The 27788-nt window shown below is 51.6% G+C and overlaps 1 protein-coding gene and 1 pseudogene across 1 annotated transcript in view; both read right to left on the bottom strand.

Moving 5' to 3' along the window:
• The window catches only part of elmo1 (engulfment and cell motility 1 (ced-12 homolog, C. elegans)), a 180025-nt gene extending 178878 nt beyond the window's left edge, over positions 1 to 1147 (bottom strand). Inside the window, exon 1 of the mRNA XM_014178476.2 lies at positions 948 to 1147. The gene's annotated coding sequence lies outside the window, so the exon portion shown is untranslated. The remainder of the gene's footprint in view (positions 1 to 947) is intronic.
• A 3170-nt stretch (positions 1148 to 4317) lies between these two features.
• Positions 4318 to 26698, bottom strand: LOC106588929 (retinitis pigmentosa 9 protein homolog; annotated as a pseudogene).
• Between the last annotated feature and the right edge of the window lie 1090 nt (positions 26699 to 27788).

Raw genomic sequence — 27788 nt, forward strand, 5'->3', positions numbered from 1 at the left:
GAACGGAGTAAATGGAACAGCATCAAACTGTTTTTGACACCATTCCACTGATTCCACTCCAGCCATTACCATGAGCCCGTCCTCCCCAATTAAGTTGCCACCAACCTCCTGGGGTGTGTGTGTGTCTTAGATCTCAAAACAACAATTTCTTGAAGGAGAGCATCAAAGCACTTCAGGATAATGATCCAATCTGTAAAAAACATCTGCTGGCAAACTGCTGCCTGAATGCATCTTCTAGCCTACAATGATACCCACAACGTGATTAATGACATTGAATTTACTGTGGTTCAAACGATAGCCTGCATGCATGCATCTCCATCCTAGAATAAAGACAGGTCAAACTGGAGAGAGTGAATAGGCTCAAAAACACCTGCATTGGAAGCAGGGGACGTAGGGTGCAGACTTCTCCTGTAATTAAGTTTTGTTGACACAACAGTGGCCAAAGCTGAACCAGGGACTTCTCTCCTGTAATTCAGGTTTGTTTACAGTGGCCACTGCAACCAGGGATAAAAGTCTGGACAGTGGTGTTTTGTAAGCAAGCTATCCACTTGTGTTTCAACAAACAACGACTTCATACGAGTAGTCTTTCATTGGAATTCCAGTGCAGGGGAATAGTATGCTGGCCGCGGACGCGCCAACTTCATGAGCCGCTGAACTGTTTTGAGCGAGCTTGTCCATCGACAGAGCAGCGCCCAGAACTGCGCTCCCACTCCTGCAGAAAAGTAGCCGACTGATAACATTTCCAGGGCGCGCAAACTATTCTACTGTGTAGTGTATAATACAATGTAACAATAGCAGAAATACTGGCTACAGTAGCGAGTCGAACAGCGACTATTGACAATTTATTGAGCAGTTCATTCTGGCGTGTATCCTAAACTAGTAGACGCAAAGAAGAACTGCATGCTTTCTATTAGGCTAAATTAAATGACGTTTTATTTTTTACCAACCTGGCCAAGCGATGGAACTTCTCATGTAGCAAAAACGCTGATGTTCAGAGTTTGTGTCTCAGTCAGTCAGTCAGTCGTGCATATTCTGTCGCTCTCCTCTCCTCCACTCCGCTCCAGATAATGTTTTCACTTCCTCTTTTTCTCCGCCGTCTGCTGGTTGGCTCCTCTCCTCCGAGACTCGAGCAACGATGCTAGGGATTTTGACCAATTACAACACAACAAATCCCGACAATCGAAGGGGCGACAGGACACTCCCCGTTAACGGATGGCAATCAATGACTGTATGGTGCCAATTCATATATTTCATCACTTTTTCTGATGTCCTTCATTTATTAGTAGGCTTAGGCCCATAACCGCATGGTCGGGACGGAATGCTTGTTAGAGATGTAGCCCAGAACATTATGTCATCATTGAACCTCGGATAAGCGATGCAGAGGGCTCAAGGAACAATGTATTTAATAATTCATAGCTATCGATTCATTCATACATAAAACAGACACCATCTGTGGGCGGGGTGTTATAACCGTTATCTGAAACAGATGATAATAATAGACAATTATATAAAGGCTACAGTACAGTCAATACCAGACTTGATTCAAATCATGCCACCTACATCTACTTCCAATATCTAGGCTGCCCGCAAGAGAGAAAGAGAGAGAGGAAGGGAGAAAGGGAAGAGGGGGAGAGAGAGCGAGCGAGAAAAGAAAAGAAAGAGAGAGGGAGGGAGAAAGGGGAGGGAGAGAGATAAAGAGAGGGAGGGAGAAAAAGGAGAGGGATGGAGAGAGAGGAAGAGAGTTAGAGACAGAGTGATCTGAACTGGTGCCACCGTGCCAGGTACACAGCTCTCCTCTCCACATTATAGCATCAGGATTTAAACAGGATCATGTGCCTCTACTGTCTGTCTGGCATATCATCTGGGCTAATGGTGGCCAAACACCCAACCTTTCTGTGTGACTGAAACCCATGGCTTTCTCTCTGGTACTAGATCATCTTGTAGGTCAAAAGGAAGGAAGATATGAAATATGACAAGCAAAAAGATAGATCAGTAATGAGTGGTGTTGCATAATATTAGATTGATAATACTCTGTCACGTAAACAGACAGAAATGATACGAAGAAATCCTGTTTTGTGCTATTATTCCATGTTAGGGGCCGATGCTATGGCAGTTTTTGGCAAAGAAAAATTGCATACACAAAATGGAAGATAGTTGATGTTACTGATAGTCTGAAGAGCATCCACAGACGGACTATCCAAATAGTGTTACCAACCCTAGCCTTTTCTCCTGCCCCATAAAATAGTGGTTCAATATAGAAGCTTTTCTACCTTAACTTTGCCAAAGTGTCTGCCTCGGAGCAGCAGTGTCTCAGCGATCATCTAGGAGATTCATGTCTCTGCTCTGCGAGAGAGAGAGAGAGAGAGAGAGAGAGAGAGAGAGAGAGAGAGAGAGAGAGAGAGAGAGAGACCTACGTGGTGCAGCTGGGACACTGTTTAAATGCTGTTGATTTATCTGAGGCCTTTGCTCAACACGCCAGAGAAAGGAAAGGAGGGAGTTGCCATGGAAAGGAGGATAAGAGAGGGATGGTGAAAGGAGAGATCAAATGAAGCTTTCTGTCACAAGGAAACACACACACCTTTAGGCCTAACTTCATGCAGAATCCACTAGGACACTAATCAAAATTCAAATATGTCTTTCTCCCCTGAAGGACTGCTTAAAGTCCTCTAATTGGGGTCATTAAAATAAGATTTATAGTTTTGATAACACACTTCTCTAAATAGACATCCTATCATTAGAGAAGGGCAAAGTGGAGAACTCTTGATGTGGCCTGCAGGGTGTGTGTGTGTTACCGACTACAAAATGGCACATTAGTGAGTAACCTATTCTACCCTGGGATTTCTGAGAGGTCTTTCAAGATCAAAGGGAAAGTAAAAAAGAAAGGCGCACCAATGCACTCTTCATATAATTCATTAAAATGAATTTATTTGTATGGGATGTTCAATGGAAACAAAGCTTAAAAACTCTGATGCGTTTTGGCTGCGTGGCCTTCGTCAAGGGAAAGTGGTTTCTTTTCTCTACCTTTAAAAAGGAAACAGTGCTAATTACTGGGACATGAATGGGACAGTGATTAGCACTGGGACATTATAGGGGACAGTGATTAGCACTGGGACATTATAGGGGATGGAGATGTGGAAGAAGCTCGAGGACTCAATCTAGCAACCTTTCGGTTACTGGCACAATGCTCTAACCACTAGGCTACCTGCCGCCCCTATTGAGATGGTTTGGGATGAGTTGGACCTCAGAGTGAAGGAACAGCAGCCAACAAGTGCTCAGCATATGTGGGAACTCCTTAAAGATTGTTGGAAAAGCATTCCTCATGAAGCTGGTTGAGAGAATGCCAAGTGTGTGCAAAGCTGTCATCAAGGCAAAGGGTTGCTATTTGAAGAATCTCATATATAAAATACATTTTGATTTGTTTAACACTTTTTTGGTTACTACATGATTCCATGTGTTACTTCATAGTTTTGATGTCTTCACTATTATTCTACAATGTAGAAAATAGTAAAAATAAAGAAAAATCCTTCAATGAGTAGGTGTTCTAAAACCTTTGACCGGTAGTGTATGTGAGAATGCTGTTCATTGACTTCAGTTCAGTATTCAACACTGTTGTTCTACTCAAAACGGTGCCTGAGGAAGGTCCACAGCATCATCAAGGACCCCACACACCCCAGCCACGAGCTGTTCTCTCCGTTACCGGGAAAACAGTATCAGAGTATGACAGCCTCTGAGACAGTTTATATCTACAAGCTATCAGACGGCTGAACACTGGAACTGGACTTACCACCTGCACTGACTCTCCACACCTTAGTACACATGTACTCACATACACACATCACTACTGCTACCAGAATCGTATTATTATTGCTAAATACTGCACAATTTAAACACTTTCCCACCCAATTCCCCATCCCCAAAACACATTGGACTATAAATTGTGCCTTCCTGTATTTTACTAATGCTAAAATGTTTATTTTATTCTCCTGAGCCATTTACTTTCTGTTCATATTCTTATCTTTTATTTGTTATTGTTGTCACATTGTTGAGAAGGAACCTACAAGTGAGTATTCCGTTGGATGGTGTATAGCATGTGGATCCTGTACATACAACTAATAAAACTTGAAATGTAAAATCATCTGGAAATGAACAGAAAATGACAGGCGATGTGCTGTGGTCAGAGGTGACCACGGCCACTCAATAGGCACGGCAGGCGTCCATGTTGGTCAGTCTTGACCTTGTCACTATCAATGAAACAAACAAAATGCATGCCGTTGAAAAATATTGGAAGACGTACGGAAAAGACAAACACAAGGTGAATAATGACAAAATGAAAGTATGCTTTACTTGCAGCTTCAAGGTTAATGTGAGGAGTAAACATAAAAGAAACACACACTGAAATACATTCTCTCCCTTTGTCGAGTTGGATTTAAATTAAATATGTCAATTCCAATCTCAATTTATTCCAAATACTTCTAGGATCGTAGTAAACATTCAAACATCCAGCAGCTTCTTATAATAGATGAATAAAGGAAAACATTTTGCTGCAATTTTCCCCACTGTTTTCATCATACAGGCCTACAATCAAGCTATTTCATACCTGCAATTTGACAGGGAAGTTGATGAAAACGGTCACGTAAAACAGAAAAACAATCTCTACCAACATGCTGTTTTTGGAACGTGCTTAGATTGAGATGCACCTCCTACCTCTGCCCATTGATATGGTACTGGTACTCCCTGTATAATAGCTTCATTCTTGTGTGGTTTTTATCTCATGTATTTATCTTCTTACCTAATTCTGTTGAGAAAGCTTGTAAGTAAGCATTTCACTGGAAGGTCTACACCCATTTTAAATCGGCACATGTGACAAATAACATGTCATTACCAATGCTGTTAAGAGTTCCTCTTCTGAGGGGCCCTACATTCACAATCACCACTGCATGTCCATAGGATCCTATTCGTTATGATCTAATGGAGTAGAGGACTAATGAACTCATTAACCATATGAGGGATGAGATAAGTCATGCATTATTTAAAGGCGGTGGGAAGGAAGGCAGAGGGGAAGGCTGAACCCAAGAGAGTCATCTAGTGTGCACTTCATAGCGCACCATTGAAGCGACACTGAGCCATAGGATAAGAACCACTATAGCCGCTCATTGACTGACAGACACTGCAGTGTCGTGTAGTCACCTCTCCCTGCAAGAACAATCCAGGTAGGATCCAACGGCTCAGACAGACTCAGAACAGTCACTGGTTTGAGGACTTGTGGTGTTTCTTCTTTTCTTAATTTTTCTTGTGTTTCCTCTTCTTGCTCTCACTGGTGGAGGAGGAAGAGGAGGAGCTGTCAGAGGAAGAGGTAGCATCCTGCAGGAGCTGCTGCAGCTGTTGGATCCTGGAGAGGTAGGTGGGAGATGGGGTAGAGAGAGACAGTGGGGGTTGGGGGTTGGAGAGAGAGAGAGTGGGGGGTGGGAGATGGGGTAGAGAGAGTGAGGGGTGGGGGTTGGAGAGAGAGTGGGGTGGAGGTTGGAGAGAGAGAGAGAGTGGGGGGGTTGGAGAGAGAGAGAGTGGGGGTGGGGGTTGGAGAGAGTGGGGGGTGGGGGTTGGAGAGAGAGAGAGAGTGGGGAGTGGGAGTTGGAGAGAGAGAGAGTGGGGGTGGGGGTTGGAGAGAGAGAGAGTGAGTGGGGGTGGGGGTTGGAGAGAGAGAGAGTGGGAGATGGGGAGAGAGAGAGAGTGGGGGTGGAGGTTGGAGAGAGAGAGTGGGAGATGGGGAGAGAGAGAGAGTGGGAGATGGGGAGAGAGAGAGTGGGGAGTGGGGGTTGGAGAGAGAGAGAGTGGGGGTGGGGGTTGGAGAGAGAGAGTGGTAGATGGGGTAGAGAGAGAGAGTGGGGGTGGGGGTTGGAGAGAGAGTGGGGGTGGGGGTTGGAGAGAGAGAGTGGGGTGGGGGTTGGAGAGAGAGAGAGCAGGGGTGGGGGTTGGAGAGAGAGAGAGTGGGGGTGGGGGGTTGGAGAGAGAGAGAGTGGGGGGGTTGGAGAGAGAGAGTGGGGGTGGGGGTTGGAGAGAGAGAGGTAGGTGGGAGATGGGGTAGAGAGAGAGTGGGGGTGGGGTTGAAGAGAGAGAGTGGGGGTGGGGGTTGGAGAGAGAGAGTGGGGTGGGGGTTGGAGAGAGAGTGGGGGTGGGGTTGGAGAGAGAGTGGGGTGGGGGTTGGAGAGAGAGAGAGGTGGGGGTGGGGGTTGGAGAGAGAGAGAGGTAGGTGGGAGATGGGGTAGAGAGAGAGAGTGGGGGTGGGGGTTGGAGAGAGAGAGAGTGGGGGTGGGGGTTGGAGAGAGAGAGAGATGGGGGTGGGGGTTGGAGAGAGAGAGTGGGGGTGGGGGTTGGAGAGAGAGAGAGTGGGGGGTGGGGGTTGGAGAGAGAGAGAGTGGGGGGTGGGGGTTGGAGAGAGAGAGAGTGGGGGGTGGGGGTTAGAGAGACTGGGGGTGGGGGTTGAGAGAGAGAGAGTGGGGGTGGGGGTTGGAGAGACTGGGGGTGGGGGTTGGAGAGAGAGAGAGTGGGGGTGGGGGTTGGAGAGAGAGAGTGGGGGTGGGGGTTGGAGAGAGAGAGAGTGGGAGATGGGGTAGAGAGAGAGAGCAGGGGTGGGGGTTGGAGAGAGAGAGTGGGGGTGGGGGTTGGAGAGAGAGAGCAGGGGTGGGGGTTGGAGAGAGAGAGAGTGGGGGTTGGAGAAAGAGAGTGGGGGGTGGGGGTTGGAGAGAGAGGTAGGTGGGAGATGGGGTAGAGAGAGAGAGTGGGGTGGGGTTGGAGAGAGAGAGTGGGGGTGGGGGTTGGAGAGAGAGTGGGGGTGGGGGTTGGAGAGAGAGAGAGTGGGGGTGGGGGTTGGAGAGAGAGAGAGGTAGGTGGGAGATGGGGTAGAGAGAGAGAGTGGGGTGGGGGTTGGAGAGAGAGAGAGTGGGGTGTGGGGGTTGGAGAGAGAGAGAGAGTGGGGGTGGGGGTGGAGAGAGAGAGAGTGGGGGGGTGGGGGTTGGAGAGAGAGAGAGTGGGGGTGGGGGTTGGAGAGAGTGGGAGATGGGGAGAGAGAGAGAGTGGGGGTGGGGGCTGGAGAGAGAGAGAGTGGGGGTGGGGGTTGGAGAGAGAGAGAGAGAGGGGGGGTGGGGGTTGGAGAGAGAGAGAGAGAGTGGGGGTGGAGGTTGGAGAGAGAGAGAGTGGGGGTGGGGGTTAGAGAGAGAGAGAGTGGGGGGGTTGGAGAGAGTGGGGGGTGGGGGTTGGAGAGAGAGAGAGAGAGTGGGGGTGGGGGTTGGAGAGAGAGAGTGGGGGGTGGGGGGAGACAGGGAGTGGAAGTTGGAGAGACAGAGGGGCTAGAAGGAGAGGGAAGAGAGTCAGATGGGTTAGAACCATTCGAGCAGAGGCAAGGTGTGAAACTGACACACAGTATCTTCTGTAAGGTGAAAAATATGTTTCATCAGACACACACAAACGTCATGTCCTCGTAACATCTGTGACTTTTTCCTCCAGAATCAGAAGCCATCTCAGATTTCCACTAATTCACTCAGAAGTGCCCCTGGTTGTGAATCAAGTATTTTATCAGCGTTTGTCAGCTGACAGCTGGTGAGTACTGAGTATGTGTCATATGGGGATTAGGATGGGCTAAAAGGTGTTTTCAGCTGGCGCTAAAGTGGGTCATAAGAGAGAGAGACCGAGCGAGAGAGAAACAGAGAGAACAAGACAAAGAGAGCGAGAGACGGAGAGCGAGACGGAGAGAGTGAGAGGGAGACCGAGAGAGCAAGACGGAGAGCGAGACGGACAGCAAGACGGAGAGCGAGAGGGAGAGAGCAAGAGGGAGAGCGAGACCGAGAGAGCGAGACGGAGAGCGAGACGGAGAGCGAGAGGGAGAGCGAGAGGGAGAGCAAGAGGGAGAGCGAGACCGAGAGAGCGAGACGGAGAGCGAGACGGAGAGCGAGAGGGAGAGCGAGACCGAGAGCGAGAGGGAGAGCGAGACCGAGAGCGAGACGGAGAGCGAGAGGGAGAGCGAGACCGAGAGCGAGACGGAGAGCGAGAGGGAGAGCGAGACCGAGAGAGCGAGAGGGAGAGAGCGAGAGGGAGAGAGCGAGAGGGAGAGCAAGAGAGCGAGAGGAAGAGCCGAGAGAGCGAGAGGGAGACCGAGAGAGCGAGACCGAGAGAGCGACCGAGAGAGACAGAGAGAGCGAGAGAGAGAGTGAGACGGAGAGCGAAACAGAGGGAGACAGAGAGAGGGAGACAGAGAGAGGGAGACAGAGAGAGGGAGACAGAGAGAGTGAGACAGAGAGAGCGAGACAGAGAGAGCGAGACAGAGAGAGCGAGAGGGAGACCGAGAGAGACAGAGAGACCGAGAGAGAGAGCGAGACGGAGAGAGAGACAGAGAGCGAGACAGAGAGCGAGACGGAGAGAGCGAGAGGGAGACGGAGAGAGCGAGAGGGAGACGGAGAGAGCGAGAGGGAGACGGAGAGAGCGAGAGGGAGACAGAGAGAGCGAGAGGGAGACGGAGAGAGCGAGACAGAGAGAGCGAGACAGAGACAGCGAGACAGAGACAGCGAGACAGAGAGAGCGAGAGGGAGACCGAGAGAGAGACAGAGAGCCCGAGAGAGAGAGCGAGACGGAGAGCGAGAGCGAGACAGAGAGCGAGACAGAGAGCAAGACAGAGAGCAAGACAGAGAGCAAGACAGAGAGCAAGACAGAGATAGCGAGAGGGAGACGGAGAGAACGAGAGAGCGAGAGGGAGACGGAGAGAGCAAGAAAGGAGACGGAGAGAGCGAGAGGGAGACGGAGAGAGCTAGAGGGAGACGGAGAGAGCTAGAGGGAGACGGAGAGAGCGAGAGGGAGAGAGTGAGAGGGAGACGGAGAGAGGGAGACGGAGAGAGCGAGAGTGAGAGAGCGAGAGGGAGACCAAGAGAGCGAGACGATGACAGAGAGAGCGAGAGGGAGACAGAGAGAGCGAGAGGGAGACAGAGAGAGCGAGAGGGAGACAGAGCGAGCGAGAGGGAGACCGAGAGAGCGAGAGGGAGACCAAGAGAGCGAGACGATGACAGAGAGAGCGAGAGGGAGACAGAGAGAGCGAGAGGGAGACAGAGAGAGCGAGAGGGAGACAGAGAGAGCGAGCGAGAGGGAGACAGAGAGAGCGAGCGAGAGGGAGACAGAAAGCGAGAGGGAGACAGAGAGCGAGAGGGAGACACAGAGCGAGAGGGAGACACAGAGCGAGAGGGAGACACAGAGCGAGAGGGAGACGGAGAGCGAGACGGAGAGCGAAAGGGAGAGTGAGACGGAGAGAGCTAGAGGGAGACCGAGAGAGCGAGAGGGAGAGCGAGAGGGAGACCGAGAGAGTGAGAGGGAGACCAAGAGAGCGAGAGGGAGACCAAGAGAGCGAGAGGGAGACAGAGAGAGGGAGAGGGAGACCAAGAGAGTGAGAGGGAGACCAAGAGAGCGAGAGGGAGACAGAGAGAGGGAGAGGGTGACCGAGAGAGAGACAGAGAGAGCGAGAGTGAGAGCGAGACGGAGAGCGAGAGGGAGACAGAGAGGGAGAGCGAGAGGGAGATGGAGAGCGAAAGGGAGAGTGAGACGGAGAGAGCTAGACGGAGACCGAGAGAGCGAGAGGGAGACAGAGAGAGGGAGACCGAGAGAGAGACAGAGAGACCGAGAGAGAGAGCGAGAGTGAGACCGAGACGGAGAGCGAGACGGAGAGCGAGAGGGAGACAGAGAGGAGAGCGAGAGGGAGACAGAGAGCGAGAGGGAGACAGAGAGCGAGAGGGAGACAGAGAGCGAGACGGAGATCGAAAGGGAGAGTGAGACGGAGAGCGAGAAGGAGACAGAGAGAGCGAGAGGGAGACAGAGAGAGCGAGAGGGAGACAGAGAGAGCGAGAGGGAGACAGAGAGAGCGAGAGGGAGACAGAGAGCGCGAGAGGGAGACAGAGAGCGCGAGAGGGAGACAGAGAGAGCGAGAGGGAGACAGAGAGAGCGAGAGGGAGACAGAGAGAGCGAGACAGAGAGAGCGAGACAGAGACAGCGAGACAGAGACAGCGAGACAGAGAGAGCGAGAGGGAGACCGAGAGAGACAGAGAGACCGAGAGAGAGAGCGAGACGGAGAGAGAGACAGAGAGCGAGACAGAGAGCGAGACGGAGAGAGCGAGAGGGAGACGGAGAGAGCGAGAGGGAGACGGAGAGAGCGAGAGGGAGACGGAGAGAGCGAGAGGGAGACAGAGAGAGCGAGAGGGAGACGGAGAGAGCGAGACAGAGAGAGCGAGACAGAGACAGCGAGACAGAGACAGCGAGACAGAGAGAGCGAGAGGGAGACCGAGAGAGAGACAGAGAGCCCGAGAGAGAGAGCGAGACGGAGAGCGAGAGCGAGACAGAGAGCGAGACAGAGAGCAAGACAGAGAGCAAGACAGAGAGCAAGACAGAGAGCAAGACAGAGATAGCGAGAGGGAGACGGAGAGAACGAGAGAGCGAGAGGGAGACGGAGAGAGCAAGAAAGGAGACGGAGAGAGCGAGAGGGAGACGGAGAGAGCTAGAGGGAGACGGAGAGAGCTAGAGGGAGACGGAGAGAGCGAGAGGGAGAGGGAGAGAGTGAGAGGGAGACGGAGAGAGGGAGACGGAGAGAGCGAGAGTGAGAGAGCGAGAGGGAGACCAAGAGAGCGAGACGATGACAGAGAGAGCGAGAGGGAGACAGAGAGAGCGAGAGGGAGACAGAGAGAGCGAGAGGAGACAGAGCGAGCGAGAGGGAGACCGAGAGAGCGAGAGGGAGACCAAGAGAGCGAGACGATGACAGAGAGAGCGAGAGGGAGACAGAGAGAGCGAGAGGGAGACAGAGAGAGCGAGAGGGAGACAGAGAGAGCGAGCGAGAGGGAGACAGAGAGAGCGAGCGAGAGGAGACAGAAAGCGAGAGGGAGACAGAGAGCGAGAGGGAGACACAGAGCGAGAGGGAGACACAGAGCGAGAGGGAGACACAGAGCGAGAGGGAGACGGAGAGCGAGACGGAGAGCGAAAGGGAGAGTGAGACGGAGAGAGCTAGAGGGAGACCGAGAGAGCGAGAGGGAGAGCGAGAGGGAGACCGAGAGAGTGAGAGGGAGACCAAGAGAGCGAGAGGGAGACCAAGAGAGCGAGAGGGAGACAGAGAGAGGGAGAGGGAGACCAAGAGAGTGAGAGGGAGACCAAGAGAGCGAGAGGGAGACAGAGAGAGGGAGAGGGTGACCGAGAGAGAGACAGAGAGAGCGAGAGTGAGAGCGAGACGGAGAGCGAGAGGGAGACAGAGAGGGAGAGCGAGAGGGAGATGGAGAGCGAAAGGGAGAGTGAGACGGAGAGAGCTAGACGGAGACCGAGAGAGCGAGAGGGAGACAGAGAGAGGGAGACCGAGAGAGAGACAGAGAGACCGAGAGAGAGAGCGAGAGTGAGACCGAGACGGAGAGCGAGACGGAGAGCGAGAGGGAGACAGAGAGGGAGAGCGAGAGGGAGACAGAGAGCGAGAGGGAGACAGAGAGCGAGAGGGAGACAGAGAGCGAGACGGAGATCGAAAGGGAGAGTGAGACGGAGAGCGAGAAGGAGACAGAGAGAGCGAGAGGGAGACAGAGAGAGCGAGAGGGAGACAGAGAGAGCGAGAGGGAGACAGAGAGAGCGAGAGGGAGACAGAGAGCGCAGAGAGGAGACAGAGAGCGAGAGGGAGACAGAGAGAGCGAGAGGGAGACAGAGAGAGCGAGAGGGAGACAGAGAGAGCGAGACAGAGAGAGCGAGACAGAGACAGCGAGACAGAGACAGCGAGACAGAGAGAGCGAGAGGGAGACCGAGAGAGAGACAGAGAGCCCGAGAGAGAGAGCGAGACGGAGAGCGAGAGCGAGACAGAGAGCGAGACAGAGAGCAAGACAGAGAGCAAGACAGAGAGCAAGACAGAGAGCAAGACAGAGATAGCGAGAGGGAGACGGAGAGAACGAGAGAGCGAGAGGGAGACGGAGAGAGCAAGAAAGGAGACGGAGAGAGCGAGAGGGGAGACGGAGAGAGCTAGAGGGAGACGGAGAGAGCTAGAGGGAGACGGAGAGAGCGAGAGGGAGAGGGAGAGAGTGAGAGGGAGACGGAGAGAGGGAGACGGAGAGAGCGAGAGTGAGAGAGCGAGAGGGAGACCAAGAGAGCGAGACGATGACAGAGAGAGCGAGAGGGAGACAGAGAGAGCGAGAGGGAGACAGAGAGAGCGAGAGGGAGACAGAGCGAGCGAGAGGGAGACCGAGAGAGCGAGAGGGAGACCAAGAGAGCGAGACGATGACAGAGAGAGCGAGAGGGAGACAGAGAGAGCGAGAGGGAGACAGAGAGAGCGAGAGGGAGACAGAGAGAGCGAGCGAGAGGGAGACAGAGAGAGCGAGCGAGAGGGAGACAGAAAGCGAGAGGGAGACAGAGAGCGAGAGGGAGACACAGAGCGAGAGGAGACACAGAGCGAGAGGGAGACACAGAGCGAGAGGGAGACGGAGAGCGAGACGGAGAGCGAAAAGGGAGAGTGAGACGGAGAGAGCTAGAGGGAGACCGAGAGAGCGAGAGGGAGAGCGAGAGGGAGAGCGAGAGAGTGAGAGGGAGACCAAGAGAGTGAGAGGGAGACCAAGAGAGCGAGAGGGAGACAGAGAGAGGGAGAGGGAGACCAAGAGAGTGAGAGGGAGACCAAGAGAGCGAGAGGGAGACAGAGAGAGGGAGAGGGTGACCGAGAGAGAGACAGAGAGAGCGAGAGTGAGAGCGAGACGGAGAGCGAGAGGGAGACAGAGAGGGAGAGCGAGAGGGAGATGGAGAGCGAAAGGGAGAGTGAGACGGAGAGAGCTAGACGGAGACCGAGAGAGCGAGAGGGAGACAGAGAGAGGGAGACCGAGAGAGAGACAGAGAGACCGAGAGAGAGAGCGAGAGTGAGACCGAGACGGAGAGCGAGACGGAGAGCGAGAGGGAGACAGAGAGGGAGAGCGAGAGGGAGACAGAGAGCGAGAGGGAGACAGAGAGCGAGAGGGAGACAGAGAGCGAGACGGAGATCGAAAGGGAGAGTGAGACGGAGAGAGCTAGAGGGAGACCGAGAGAGCGAGAGGGAGACCGAGAGAGTGAGAGGGAGACCAAGAGAGTGAGAGGGAGACCAAGAGAGCGAGAGGGAGACAGAGAGAGGGAGAGGGTGACCGAGAGAGAGACAGAGAGAGCGAGAGTGAGAGCGAGACGGAGAGCGAGAGGGAGACAGAGAGGGAGAGCGAGAGGGAGACAGAGAGGGAGAGTGAGAGGGAGACGGAGAGCGAGAGGGAGAGTGAGACGGAGAGAGCTAGATGGAGACCGAGAGAGCGAGAGGGAGACAGAGAGAGGGAGACAGAGAGAGAGACAGAGAGACCGACAGAGAGAGCGAGAGGGAGACAGAGAGAGCGAGAGGGAGACAGAGAGAGCGAGAGGGAGACAGAGAGAGCGAGAGGGAGACCAATAGAGCGAGAGGGAGACCAATAGAGCGAGAGGGAGACCAAGAGAGCGAGAGGGAGACCAAGAGAGCGAGAGGGAGACAGAGAGAGGGAGAGGGAGACCGAGAGAGAGAGCGAGAGGGAGAGCGAGACGGAGAGAGCGAGAGGGAGACGGAGAGAGCGAGAGGGAGATGGAGAGAGCGAGAGGGAGACAGAGAGAGCGAGAGGGAGACAGAGAGAGCGAGGGAGACTGAGAGAGCGAGAGGGAGACCGAGAGAGCGAGAGGGAGACAGAGAGAGCGAGAGGGAGACAGAGAGAGCGAGAGGGAGACAGAGAGAGCGAGAGGGAGACCGAGAGAGCGAGGGAGACTGAGAGAGCGAGAGGGAGACCGAGAGAGCGAGGGAGACGGAGAGAGCGAGAGGGTGACGGAGAGAGCGAGAGCGAGACGGAGAGAGCGAGACGGAGAGAGCGAGACGGAGAGAGCGAGACGGAGAGAGCGAGACGGAGACCGAGAGAGCGAGAGGGAGACCAAGAGAGCGAGATGGAGAGAGCGAGGGAAACAGAGAGAGCGAGAGGAAGACAGAGAGAGCGAGAGGGAGACAGAGTGAGCGAGAGGGAGACAGAGAGAGCGAGAGGGAGACCAAGAGAGCAAGAGGGAGACGGAGAGAGCAAGGGAAACAGTGAGAGCGAGAGGGAGACAGAGAGAGCGAGAGGGAGACAGAGAGAGCGAGAGCGAGAGGAAGACCGAGAGAGCGAGAGGGAGGCCGAGAGAGCGAGAGGGAGACCGAGAGAGCGAGAGGAAGACCGAGAGAGCGAGAGGGAGGCCGAGTGAGCGAGAGCGAGAGGAAGACCGAGAGAGCGAGAGGGAGGCCGAGAGAACGAGAGGGAGGCCGAGAGAGCGAGAGGGAGGCCGAGAGAGCGAGAGGGACACCGAGAGAGAGACAAAGAGCGAGACAGAGAGAGCTTATTTCAGGCAGCCAGCAGAGTAGCCAGCAATAAAAGATGAATATATCAAGAAACCCCAATGATCAAACAACTCAGAGACAGAGGCATCCCTGTTCTTTGATTAGGCCAAAACTTTACATTTCCATTGATTCGGTATGCTCAGAGAGAAACAAGAGCGCTTGTGCAAGTTGCAAGACACTGAAAACAACCCAAACTTCCTACACGGCGGTTCCCAAGCTTCATTAAGAATTCATCTGTGGAGCTGGAGGAGCATTGTTCTCGTCAACGTTGACATCATCCACCCAGAGGACAGTGAAGTAATCATTAGGTCTGTTCAAGGCAAGGACTCTGAGGCAGTGCAGAGTTAGCTCGTGGGTCCTTTGGCCAAGGCTATCTAGTGCACTAGAGCTCATTGGGCTCTGTCTACCACTGTCACATTTCACTCCGTCTCTCACATCATCATAACATTCATTTGATCAGCTCGTATGATCCTGTAGAACACACTCAGCCTCTGTCCTATCATACATCTCATGTTGCACTTTCATCAGTTCAGATGGCACTTTAAAACTTCTCCGTAGACATAACAGTTTTTAAACATACTTTTATTCACCAGTTTGATTAAGTGCTCTGACAGCTATCAGGATATGATCGATTTAATCTAATTAAATTAGGGCGTTGACTTCAGTGTGTCCTCCGATGACCCGGGGGGTGTGTCCTCCGATGACCCGGGGGGTGTGTCCTCCGATGACAGCCTTTTATTTCACATTACTGGGTTGTTATTCTTCTTCTGTGCTAAAAGGCTCTCAATGAATAATAAACTATTCTGATTGAAACAGTTGGAAAATGAAAGGGATCGTTCACTCTAATGACAAACTTACTGGAACTAACTGGAAAGTAACAGTCTACAGAAGCTGATGATCGCCACAGCACAGCATCAGCATTGTTGGGAGAAAAACAAAAAGAATAGTTAAGTTCCCTGTGACCGTGCTGCAAAATTGCTTGTCTGAATTGATGTAACAAAGACAAGTTACAGAAGAACTGTCCTTTAAAAAGACCCCTATGCACAGTATACAGTCCAGACTACCTTAACGATGGTCAACTCCAAACAGCAGAGAAGGAGACATCTATCCAACAGATTTCTGATAATAAAACCAGAAGGTAATTACCTTGTTTCTTTTCCATTCTGTTTGTTTTCTCTGATCATGTCGTACATTGGGTCTTTGTGTGCCTACAAGAAATAGATGGTTTAGGTACTTATTTACAAAATGTACAGGATAACACACATTGCAAACACTCCAATGATAACCAGCATGGCAAGATAAAACGCCATTCAGCCACCACTCTTAGGCAACATTATTTCCCCCATTCAACACTCTCCTCTGCCACATCAGCATTTTTAAATCCGGTTGTTGTATCACAATGGAATGGATGAAAATATGATACGCTTGCACTTATGTTAATCATTGCAGTGGCATCGTAGCAAACAGGGCTACAGGACAACTGCACTGTGTGAATCTGCTGAGTCCAGAAGCATCCAGCTGCAGAGGATAGAGATGCTGGTTGCATCCCAAATGCCACACGTTTCCCAATGTAGTGCACTACTTTTGACCAAAGCCCTATGGGCCCTGGTCAAAAGTAGTGGACAAATGGGGAAAAGGGTGTGATTTGTGACGTACCCTTACTGTATCCAGTTGCATCAAGCAAGCATGCTCATGGTTCAAGGCAGGCAGGCACCTAGACCTCCCCTTGGGTTATGGTTGGGACCAGAAGCAGACGTCCCCACGAGGTTATAGTTGGGACCAGGAGCAGACGTCCCCACAAGGTTATGGTTGGGACCAGAAGCAGACGTCCCCACGAGGTTATAGTTGGGACCAGGAGCAGACGTCCCCACAAGGTTATGGTTGGGACCAGGAGCAGATGTCCCCACAAGGTTATGGTTGGGACCAGGAGCAGACGTCCCCACAAGGTTATGGTTGGGACCAGGAGCAGATGTCCCCACAAGGTTATGGTTGGGACCAGGAGCAGATGTCCCCACAAGGTTATGGTTGGGACCAGGAGCAGACGTCCCCACAAGGTTATGGTTGGGACCAAGAGCAGACGTCCCCACAAGGTTATGGTTGGGACCAGGAGCAGACGTCCCCACAAGGTTATGGTTGGGACCAGGAGCAGACGTCCCCACAAGGTTATGGTTGGGACCAGGAGCAGACGTCCCCACAAGGTTATGGTTGGGACCAAGAGCAGACGTCCCCACAAGGTTATGGTTGGGACCAGGAGCAGACGTCCCCACGAGGTTATGGTTGGGACCAGGAGCAGACGTCCCCACAAGGTTATGGTTGGGACCAGGAGCAGACGTCCCCACAAGGTTATGGTTGGGACCAGGAGCAGACGTCCCCACAAGGTTATGGTTGGGACCAGGAGCAGACGTCCCCACAAGGTTATGGTTGGGACCAGGAGCAGATGTCCCCACAAGGTTATGGTTGGGACCAAGAGCAGACGTCCCCACAAGGTTATGGTTGGGACCAAGAGCAGACGTCCCCACGAGGTTATGGTTGGGACCAAGAGCAGACGTCCCCACAAGGTTATGGTTGGGACCAGAAGCAGACGTCCCCACAAGGTTATGGTTGGGACCAGGAGCAGACGTCCCCACAAGGTTATGGTTGGGACCAGGAGCAGATGTCCCCACAAGGTTATGGTTGGGACCAGGAGCAGACGTCCCCACAAGGTTATGGTTGGGACCAAGAGCAGACGTCCCCACGAGGTTATGGTTGGGACCAAGAGCAGACATCCCCACAAGGTTATGGTTGGGACAGGACCAATCCTAGTGCAAATCCTAGTCCTAGGGACCCATTTTTTGGTTTGAGACCAGCAGTAACACATTTTATTCAACTAGTCAGAAGGCTTGATGATTAGTTGAAATAATCTCTTGTGGGCAGATTAGGTAAACATAAACGGTACTGTATATCTGTCTTTATACTATGGGCACCAATATCTAACGAGCAGCAATAGTTCTGGTGCTTAGGGTTTTCATCTTTGATTATTTGGACAAACCACGATTTCACAGGTGTGTAGCATCTTTCGCGTTTCGGAAGGGTAGGGGACAATTCAGCCCACAGGAAGGGTAGGGGGCAATTCAGACCACAGGAAGGGTAGGGGCCAATTCAGCCCACAGGAAGGGTAGGGGACTATTCAGCACACAGGAAGGGTAGGGGCCAATTCAGCTCACAGGAAGGGTAGGGGCCAATTCAGCTCACAGGAAGGGTAGGGGACTATTCAGCCCACAGGAAGGGTAGGGGACAATTCAGCCCACAGGAAGGGTAGGGGACTATTCAGCCCACAGGAAGGGTAGGGAACAATTCAGCCCACAGGAAGGGTAGGGGCCAATTCAGCTCACAGGAAGGGTAGGGTACAATTCAGCTCACAGGAAGGGTAGGGGACTATTCAGCCCACAGGAAGGGTAGGGGACTATTCAGCCCACAGGAAGGGTAGGGGCCAATTCAGCTCACAGGAAGGGTAGGGGCCTATTCAGCCCACAGGAAGGGTAGGGGACAATTCAGCCCACAGGAAGGGTAGGGGCCAATTCAGCCCACAGGAAGGGTAGGGGCCAATTCAGCCCACAGGAAGGGTAGGGGCCTATTCAGCCCACAGGAAGGGTAGGGGCCAATTCAGCTCACAGGAAGGGTAGGGGACAATTCAGCTCACAGGAAGGGTAGGGGACTATTCAGCCCACAGGAAGGGTAGGGGACAATTCAGCCCACAGAAAGGGTAGGGGACTATTCAGCCCACAGGAAGGGTAGGGGACTATTCAGCCCACAGGAAGGATAGGGGACAATTCAGCCCACAGGAAGGGTAGGGGACTATTCAGCCCACAGGAAGGGTAGGGGACAATTCAGCCCACAGGAAGGGTAGGGGCCAATTCAGCTCATAGGAGGGGTAGGGGGCAATTCAGCTCACAGGAAGGGTAGGGGACTATTCAGCCCACAGGAAGGGTAGGGGGCAATTCAGCCCACAGGAAGTGTAGGGGCCAATTCAGCCCACAGGAAGGGTAGGGGACAATTCAGCCCACAGGAAGGGTAGGGGACTATTCAGCCCACAGGAAGGGTAGGGAATAATTCAGCCCACAGGAAGGGTAGGGGACTATTCAGCCCACAGGAAGGGTAGGGGACAATTCAGCCCACAGGAAGGGTAGGGGACAATTCAGCCCACAGGAAGGGTAGGGGCCAATTCAGCCCACAGGAAGGGTAGGGGACAATTCAGCCCACAGGAAGGGTAGGGGACAATTCAGCCCACAGGAAGGGTAGGGGACTATTCAGCCCACAGGAAGGGTAGGGGACAATTCAGCCCACAGGAAGGGTAGGGGACAATTCAGCCCACAGGAAGGGTAAGGGGACAATTCAGCCCACAGGAAGGGTAAGGGACTATTCAGCCCACAGGAAGGGTAGGGGACTTTTCAGCCCACAGGAAGGGTAGGGGACAATTCAGCTAACAGGAAGGGTAGGGGACAATTGAGCTCACAGGAAGGGTAGGGAACAATTCAGCTCACAGGAAGGGTAGGGGACAATTCAGCCCACAGGAAGGGTAGGGGACAATTCAGCCCACAGGAAGGGTAGGGGCCAATTCAGCTCACAGGAAGGGTAGGGGACTATTCAGCCCACAGGAAGGGTAGGGGACTATTCAGCCCACAGGAAGGGTAGGGGCCAATTCAGCACACAGGAAGGGTAGGGGACTATTCAGCCCACAGGAAGGATAGGGGATAATTCAGCCCACAGGAAGGGTAGGGGACTATTCAGCCCACAGGAAGGGTAGGGAACAATTCAGCCCACAGGAAGGGTAGGGGCCAATTCAGCTCACAGGAAGGGTAGGGTACAATTCAGCTCACAGGAAGGGTAGGGGACTATTCAGCCCACAGGAAGGGTAGGGGACTATTCAGCCCACAGGAAGGGTAGGGAACTATTCAGCCCACAGGAAGGGTAGGGGACAATTCAGCCCACAGGAAGGGTAGGGGCCAATTCAGCTCACAGGAAGGGTAGGGGCCTATTCAGCCCACAGGAAGGGTAGGGGCCAATTCAGCCCACAGGAAGGGTAGGGGCCAATTCAGCCCACAGGAAGGGTAGGGGCCAATTCAGCCCACAGGAAGGGTAGGGGCCTATTCAGCCCACAGGAAGGGTAGGGGCCAATTCAGCTCACAGGAAGGGTAGGGGACAATTCAGCTCACAGGAAGGGTAGGGGACTATTCAGCCCACAGGAAGGGTAGGGGACAATTCAGCCCACAGAAAGGGTAGGGGACTATTCAGCCCACAGGAAGGGTAGGGGACTATTCAGCCCACAGGAAGGATAGGGGACAATTCAGCCCACAGGAAGGGTAGGGGACTATTCAGCCCACAGGAAGGGTAGGGGACAATTCAGCCCACAGGAAGGGTAGGGGCCAATTCAGCTCATAGGAGGGGTAGGGGGCAATTCAGCTCACAGGAAGGGTAGGGGACTATTCAGCCCACAGGAAGGGTAGGGGGGCAATTCAGCCCACAGGAAGTGTAGGGGCCAATTCAGCCCACAGGAAGGGTAGGGGACAATTCAGCCCACAGGAAGGGTAGGGGACTATTCAGCCCACAGGAAGGGTAGGGGACAATTCAGCCCACAGGAAGGGTAGGGGACTATTCAGCCCACAGGAAGGGTAGGGGACAATTCAGCCCACAGGAAGGGTAGGGGTCAATTCAGCCCACAGGAAGGGTAGGGGCCAATTCAGCCCACAGGAAGGGTAGGGGACAATTCAGCCCACAGGAAGGGTAGGGGACAATTCAGCCCACAGGAAGGGTAGGGGACTATTCAGCCCACAGGAAGGGTAGGGGACAATTCAGCCCACAGGAAGGGTAGGGGACAATTCAGCCCACAGGAAGGGTAAGGGGACAATTCAGCCCACAGGAAGGGTAAGGGACTATTCAGCCCACAGGAAGGGTAGGGGACTTTTCAGCCCACAGGAAGGGTAGGGGTCAATTCAGCTAACAGGAAGGGTAGGGGACAATTGAGCTCACAGGAAGGGTAGGGAACAATTCAGCTCACAGGAAGGGTAGGGGACAATTCAGCCCACAGGAAGGGTAGGGGACAATTCAGCCCACAGGAAGGGTAGGGGACAATTCAGCCCACAGGAAGGGTAGGGGCCAATTCAGCCCACAGGAAGGGTAGGGGACAATTCAGCCCACAGGAAGGGTAGGGGACAATTCAGCCCACAGGAAGGGTAGGGGACAATTCAGCCCACAGGAAGGGTAGGGGTCAATTCAGCTCACAGGAAGGGTAGGGGACAATTGAGCTCACAGGAAGGGTAGGGAACAATTCAGCTCACAGGAAGGGTAGGGGACAATTCAGCTCACAGGAAGGGTAGGGGACAATTCAGCTCACAGGAAGGGTAGGGGACTATTCAGCCCACAGGAAGGGTAGGGGACAATTCAGCCCACAGGAAGGGTAGGGGACTATTCAGCCCACAGGAAGGGTAGGGGACTATTCAGCCCACAGGAAGGGTAGGGGACAATTCAGCCCACAGGAAGGGTAGGGGCCAATTCAGCTCACAGGAAGGGTAGGGGACTATTCAGCCCACAGGAAGGGTAGGGGACTATTCAGCCCACAGGAAGGGTAGGGGTCAATTCAGCCCACAGGAAGGGTAGGGGACTATTCAGCCCACAGGAAGGGTAGGGGCCAATTCAGCACACAGGAAGGGTAGGGGACTATTCAGCCCACAGGAAGGATAGGGGATAATTCAGCCCACAGGAAGGGTAGGGGACAATTCAGCTCACAGGAAGGGTAGGGGACAATTCAGATTCAGCTCACAGGAAGGGTAGGGGACAATTCAGCTCACAGGAAGGGTAGGGGGCTATTCAACGCACAGGAAGGGTAGGGGACAATTCAGCCCACAGGAAAGGTAGGGGACTATTCAGCCCACAGGAAGGGTAGGGGACAATTCAGCCCACAGGAAGGGTAGGGGACAATTCAGCCCACAGGAAGGGTAGGGGACAATTCAGCCCACAGGAAGGGTAGGGGACTATTCAGCCCACAGGAAGGGTAGGGGACAATTCAAAATCAAATCAAAATCAAATTAATTTTTATATAGCCCTTCGTACATCAGCTGATATTCTCAAAGTTCTGTACAGAAACCCAGCCTAAAACCCCAAACAGCAAGCAAAGCATGTGAAAGAAGCACGGTGGCTAGGAAAAACTCCCTAGGAAAAACTCCCTAGAAAGGCCAAAAACCTAGGAAGAAACCTAGAGAGGAACCAGGCTATGAGGGGTGGCCAGTCCTCTTCTGGCTGTGCAGGGTGGATATTATAACATTCAGCCCACAGGAAGGGTAGGGGACAATTCAGCCCACAGGAAGGGTAGGGGATAATTCAGCCCACAGGAAGGGTAGGGAACAATTCAGCTCACAGGAAGGGTAGGGGACAATTCAGCTCACAGGAAGGGTAGGGGACAATTCAGCTCACAGGAAGGGTAGGGGACTATTCAGCCCACAGGAAGGGTAGGGGACAATTCAGCCCACAGGAAGGGTAGGGGACTATTCAGCCCACAGGAAGGGTAGGGGACTATTCAGCCCACAGGAAGGGTAGGGGACAATTCAGCCCACAGGAAGGGTAGGGGCCAATTCAGCTCACAGGAAGGGTAGGGGACTATTCAGCCCACAGGAAGGGTAGGGGACTATTCAGCCCACAGGAAGGGTAGGGGTCAATTCAGCCCACAGGAAGGGTAGGGGACTATTCAGCCCACAGGAAGGGTAGGGGCCAATTCAGCACACAGGAAGGGTAGGGGACTATTCAGCCCACAGGAAGGATAGGGGATAATTCAGCCCACAGGAAGGGTAGGGGACAATTCAGCTCACAGGAAGGGTAGGGGACAATTCAGATTCAGCTCACAGGAAGGGTAGGGGACAATTCAGCTCACAGGAAGGGTAGGGGGGCTATTCAACGCACAGGAAGGGTAGGGGACAATTCAGCCCACAGGAAGGGTAGGGGACTATTCAGCCCACAGGAAGGGTAGGGGACAATTCAGCCCACAGGAAGGGTAGGGGACAATTCAGCCCACAGGAAGGGTAGGGGACAATTCAGCCCACAGGAAGGGTAGGGGACTATTCAGCCCACAGGAAGGGTAGGGGACAATTCAAAATCAAATCAAAATCAAATTAATTTTTATATAGCCCTTCGTACATCAGCTGATATTCTCAAAGTTCTGTACAGAAACCCAGCCTAAAACCCCAAACAGCAAGCAAAGCATGTGAAAGAAGCACGGTGGCTAGGAAAAACTCCCTAGGAAAAACTCCCTAGAAAGGCCAAAAACCTAGGAAGAAACCTAGAGAGGAACCAGGCTATGAGGGGTGGCCAGTCCTCTTCTGGCTGTGCAGGGTGGATATTATAACATTCAGCCCACAGGAAGGGTAGGGGACAATTCAGCCCACAGGAAGGGTAGGGGATAATTCAGCCCACAGGAAGGGTAGGGGACTATTCAGCCCACAGGAAGGGTAGGGGACTATTCAGCCCACAGGAAGGGTAGGGGGCAATTCAGCTCACAGGAAGGGTAGGGGACAATTCAGCCCACAGGAAGGGTAGGGGAAAATTCAGCCCACAGGAAGGGTAGGGAACAATCCGGCCCATAGACTTGCCAGTAACTTGCAAAGAGAGAGGGTGGAGCTCCTCGTTCTAGCATCTCTTAACACGTAGAGTGAGGGAAAAAAGTATTTGATCCCCTGCTGATTTTGTACGTTTGCCCACTGACAAAGAAATGATCAGTCTATAATTTTAATGGTAGGTTGATTTGAACAGTGAGAGACAGAATAACAACAAAAAAATCCAGAAAAACACATGTCAAAAATGTTATAAATTGATTTGCATTTTAATGAGGAAAATAAGTATTTGACCCCCTCTCAATCAGAAAGATTTCTGGCTCCCAGGTGTCTTTTATACAGGTAATGAGCTGAGATTAGGAGCACACTCTTAAAGGGAGTGCTCCTAATCTCAGTTTGTTACCTGTATAAAAGACACCTGTCCACAGAAGCAATCAATCAATCAGATTCTAAACTCTCCACCGTGGCCAAGACCAAAGAGCTCTCCAAGGATGTCAGGGACAAGATTGTAGACCTACACAAGGCTGGAATGGGCTACAAGACCATCACCAAGCAGCTTGGTGAGAAGGTGACAACAGTTGGAGCGATTATTCGCAAATGGAAGCAACACAAAAGCACTGTCAATCTCCCTTGGCCTGGGGCTCCATGCAAGATCTCACCTCGTGGAGTTGCAATGATCATGAGAATGGTGAGGAATCAGCCCAGAACTACACGGGAGGATCTTGTCAATGATCTCAAGGCAGCTGGGACCATAGTCACCAAGAAAACAATTGGTAACACACTACGCCGTGAAGGACTGAAATCCTGCAGCGCCCGCAAGGTCCCCCTGCTCAAGAAAGCACATATACATGCCCGTCTGAAGTTTGCCAATGAACATCTGAATGATTCAGAGGACAACTGGGTGAAAGTGTTGTGGTCAGATGAGACCAAAATGGAGCTCTTTGGCATCAACTCAACTCGCCGTGTTTGGAGGAGGAATGCTGCCTATGACCCCATGAACACCATCCCCACCGTCAAACATGGAGGTAGAAACATTATGCTTTGGAGGTGTTTTTCTGCTAAGGGGACAGGACAACATCACCGCATCAAAGGGACGATGGACGGGGCCATGTACCGTCAAATCTTGGGTGAGAACCTTCTTCCCCTCAGCCAGGGCATTGAAAATGGGTCGTGGATGGATATTCCAGCATGACAATGACCCAAAACACATGGCCAAGGCAACAAAGGAGTGGCTCAAGAAGAAGCACATTAAGGTCCTGGAGTGGCCTAGCCAGTCTCCAGACCTTAATCCCATAGAAAATCTGTGGAGGGATCTGAAGGTTCGAGTTGCCAAACGTCAGCTTCGAAACCTTTTTCCCCTCACTGTATGGACCCAGAACTTCATTGAGCAGCTGACCAATTACACAAGACTTTAGTTCTGGGTTGACCGAGATGAGTTGAAAGATGGAGGAGACTCACCACTCTGAACTGCTCCAGCTTCTGGTTTCCTTTGATGAAGAAGGGACACTCTCGGTCCCCCGTCCTGTGTCCATAACGCTTGCATCTCCAACTTGCACAAGGGAGAAGTGTCATGTTGGTACTTGGTACCACAAGCACACTCCCTCCTGCTCTCTAAGAAATCACCCAAACAAGCTAGTGTTGGAACGTGAAAGATTCATATACACCTGTTTATCACTTAGCCTATATCTAAACGCAATTCAAAATCAAAAGGAATAAATATTCAAACATTTTCCCAAAGTATTATCTGGAACAGATAAGGCTTTGTAATTCCACAGGAATTTAGACTAACCTAGTACGCTTTATCAAGAACACGAGTGGGGGGGGACAGCCTTTGTTCTTTGAGGGACAAGCAGAATAGATGTGAATCTCTGCTACACCGACGTGACCCTGAGCTCATTCAAAAGGGATGGGTCTATCAAGCTAAGCCTAGAGTGTGTCCCAAACGCCACTTAATTCCCTATATAGTGCAATTATTTTGACCAGAGCCCGATGAGTGTACCATGTACCCTAATCAAAAGATATGCACTAGATAGGGAATAGGGTGCCATTTGAGACGAACACATAGCCACTCTCCTGTCTCTCTCAGTGGGGTTGAATTTAAGTGATAGTACTGAGAGGATAAGGGCCAGGACTATCCAGTGGTGAAGACAACTTTCTTTGTCTTTCTGCTATATTTCAATAGAGCGCCATACATGACCACATAAGCATGGATGGACCTCTGCCCATTTCAAACTGTACATTTTCTAGATCTGTGATAGTGACCCACTTATAAAGGAGTGTCTATTTAATCCCAGTCAGTCGCAGAAGCACTACGTTTTTTAAGGTTATTTCACATCAGTGTGCTGTAGATGAAGGAGGACGAGGAGATGAAGGACGAGGAGAGGAAGGACGAGGAGATGAAGTACGAGGAGAGGAAAGACGAGGAGAGGAAGGACGAGGAGAGGAAGGACGAGGAGAGGAGAGGAAGGACGAGGAAAGGAAGGAGGACGAGGAAAGGAAGGAGGACGAGGAGATGAAGGACGAGAGGAAGGGCGAGGAGATGAAGGACGAGGAGAGGAAGGACGAGGAGAGGAGAGGAAGGACGAGGAGAGGAAGGAGGACGAGGAGAGGAAGGAGGACGAGGAGATGAAGGACGAGAGGAAGGGCGAGGAGATGAAGGACGAGGAGAGGAAGGATGAGGAGAGGAAGCCACTTTAGACTATTGAGATGCACCCTAAAATGTAGGTATCACAGGAGGTTGGTGGCACCTTAATTGGGGAGGACGGGCTCGTGGTAAAGGCTGGAGCGGAATCAGTGGAATGGTATCAAATATATCAAACACATGGTTTCCAGGTCTTTGATGAGATTACATTTGCTTCGTTCCAGACATTATTGTGAGCTTTCCTCCCCTGGTAGGTATGCATCCCAAATGGAACCCTTTTCACTATATAATGCAGAGGAAGGCCCAATTTTTCTTTAAAGACTTCAGTCACCCAAGTTATAGACTGTTCTCCCTGCTACCGCACGGCAAGCGGTACCGGAGCGTCAAGTCTAGGACCAAAAGGCTCCATAAGAGCTTCTACCCCCAAGCCATAAGACTGCTGAACAACTAATCAAATGGCCATCCGGACTATTTACATTGACACCCCTTTGTTTTTACACTGCTGCTACTCACTGTTTATTATCTATGCATAGTCACTTTACCCCTACCTGCATGATCAAATGACCTTGACTAACCTGTACCCCTGCACATTGACTCGGTACCCCCTGTATAGAGCCTCGCTATTTTATTGTGTTACTTATTATTTTATTTTTTACTTTGTTAATTTGGTAAATATTTTCTTAACTCTATTTCTTGAACTACATTTTTGGTTAAGGGCTTGTAAGTAAGCATTTCACGGTAAGGTCTACACCTGTTGTAGTCATGCATGTGACAAATAACAGGTGATTACTTTTGAGCAGGGCCCAGGGTGCCACATAACGACCCTGTGTTTCTACTCACACTGCATTACTTTCACCTCCTTCCCCAGAGGCATCCACAGCCCCTTGGTGGGGGCGTGAGCCAGGAAGTCTCAAACATCCTCATTTCCTGGATCAGCAGGAATATAGTCCTCTGGTTTGTACTCCTCTTCCTAAAAAAACAGCCCCTGTGTTTCAAGTAGATGCAAGATGACACATATTCCAGTTTCCATAGCAATCCCTTTACTGATAGAGGAGCTGTAGCTAGCTAGCTATCACAGTCATGATTTACCTGGCAGTGAGCGGTCATAATGACCTGCCCTTACTATACCTTAATGAATCCAGGAGGTTTTTCATAACTGCATAGAGGGGAAAAGAAAACAATGGTGGTGAGAATAAATATGATAATATACTTTGTGTTTAGGTAGGTACCCCTGTTCAAGTGGGATATTTACCAGTCAGGGGCAAAGCACCATGTAGAGCCATGCTACAGAACCGATCTAGTTAAATTGTCTTTGCTAAAAGCTACAGTAATTTAACAATGATAGGCAGCGTTTCTTGCTAAATCACAAGGCCGATCAACTACACTGATATGTTTTATTAATCCACAAGTTCGATACCACTGAAGCACGTGTGGTTTACTTACAACGTCTTCACATGCTTCAGCTTTTGCACTTCTTGGTTCAGTTTTGTCGCTTGTTTCTTGAGTTTTTCCACATCGTGTTTTGATTCCTTGTGCCTTTTGCGGTCCCCTCTGTCCTCCGAGTATAGCGATCTCTTTCGACTAGACATTGCAACGAAATTGGATGACTGTGTTCATAAAATAAACCTTTAATTTCAGTTTGATACTATTTCTCTAACACCAATACATTCGGGACAAGCTAAATAGGGACATTTGTCTCTTAACTCTACGTAGTTATTTTCTGCTTCTGATTGCGCATGCCATCGCCGACTACATGTCAAAGGGAATGGAGCATGTCTGGTCCCACTTGAGGCTGTTTTCACCCTGGTTTTAATATCTATGCCGGGTTTGTGCAGATGTTTATTTGCGTAATCATATACAGCCAGGACTATACTTTGAATAAAAAGGTGAGGTATGTAGTGGTTTATAAAGTATTCATACTGTTCCCTTCTTTTGAGTTTTATTGCAGTTACCCGAGAGTATTTCCAGCTACCAACTGTACAATCAACTCTATAATGTGCTTATAAACAGTATATATGTAGAAGTATTAAAGGGGCAGCCCGGGATAGACACATCCATTTTTGGACTCTTTAAGGAATGATATATAGTCATTGATTCTTGAAGAAAATAACTTAAAAATGTCTCATGAACTGTTCAACTGGCATAACCCATAAACTTGCTTTACTCCATTGTTTGTAATCAATTTTGTAAACAAACA

This window comes from Salmo salar, chromosome ssa27 (assembly GCF_905237065.1).
Source record: "Salmo salar chromosome ssa27, Ssal_v3.1, whole genome shotgun sequence".
Taxonomy (NCBI): Eukaryota; Metazoa; Chordata; class Actinopteri; order Salmoniformes; family Salmonidae; genus Salmo; species Salmo salar.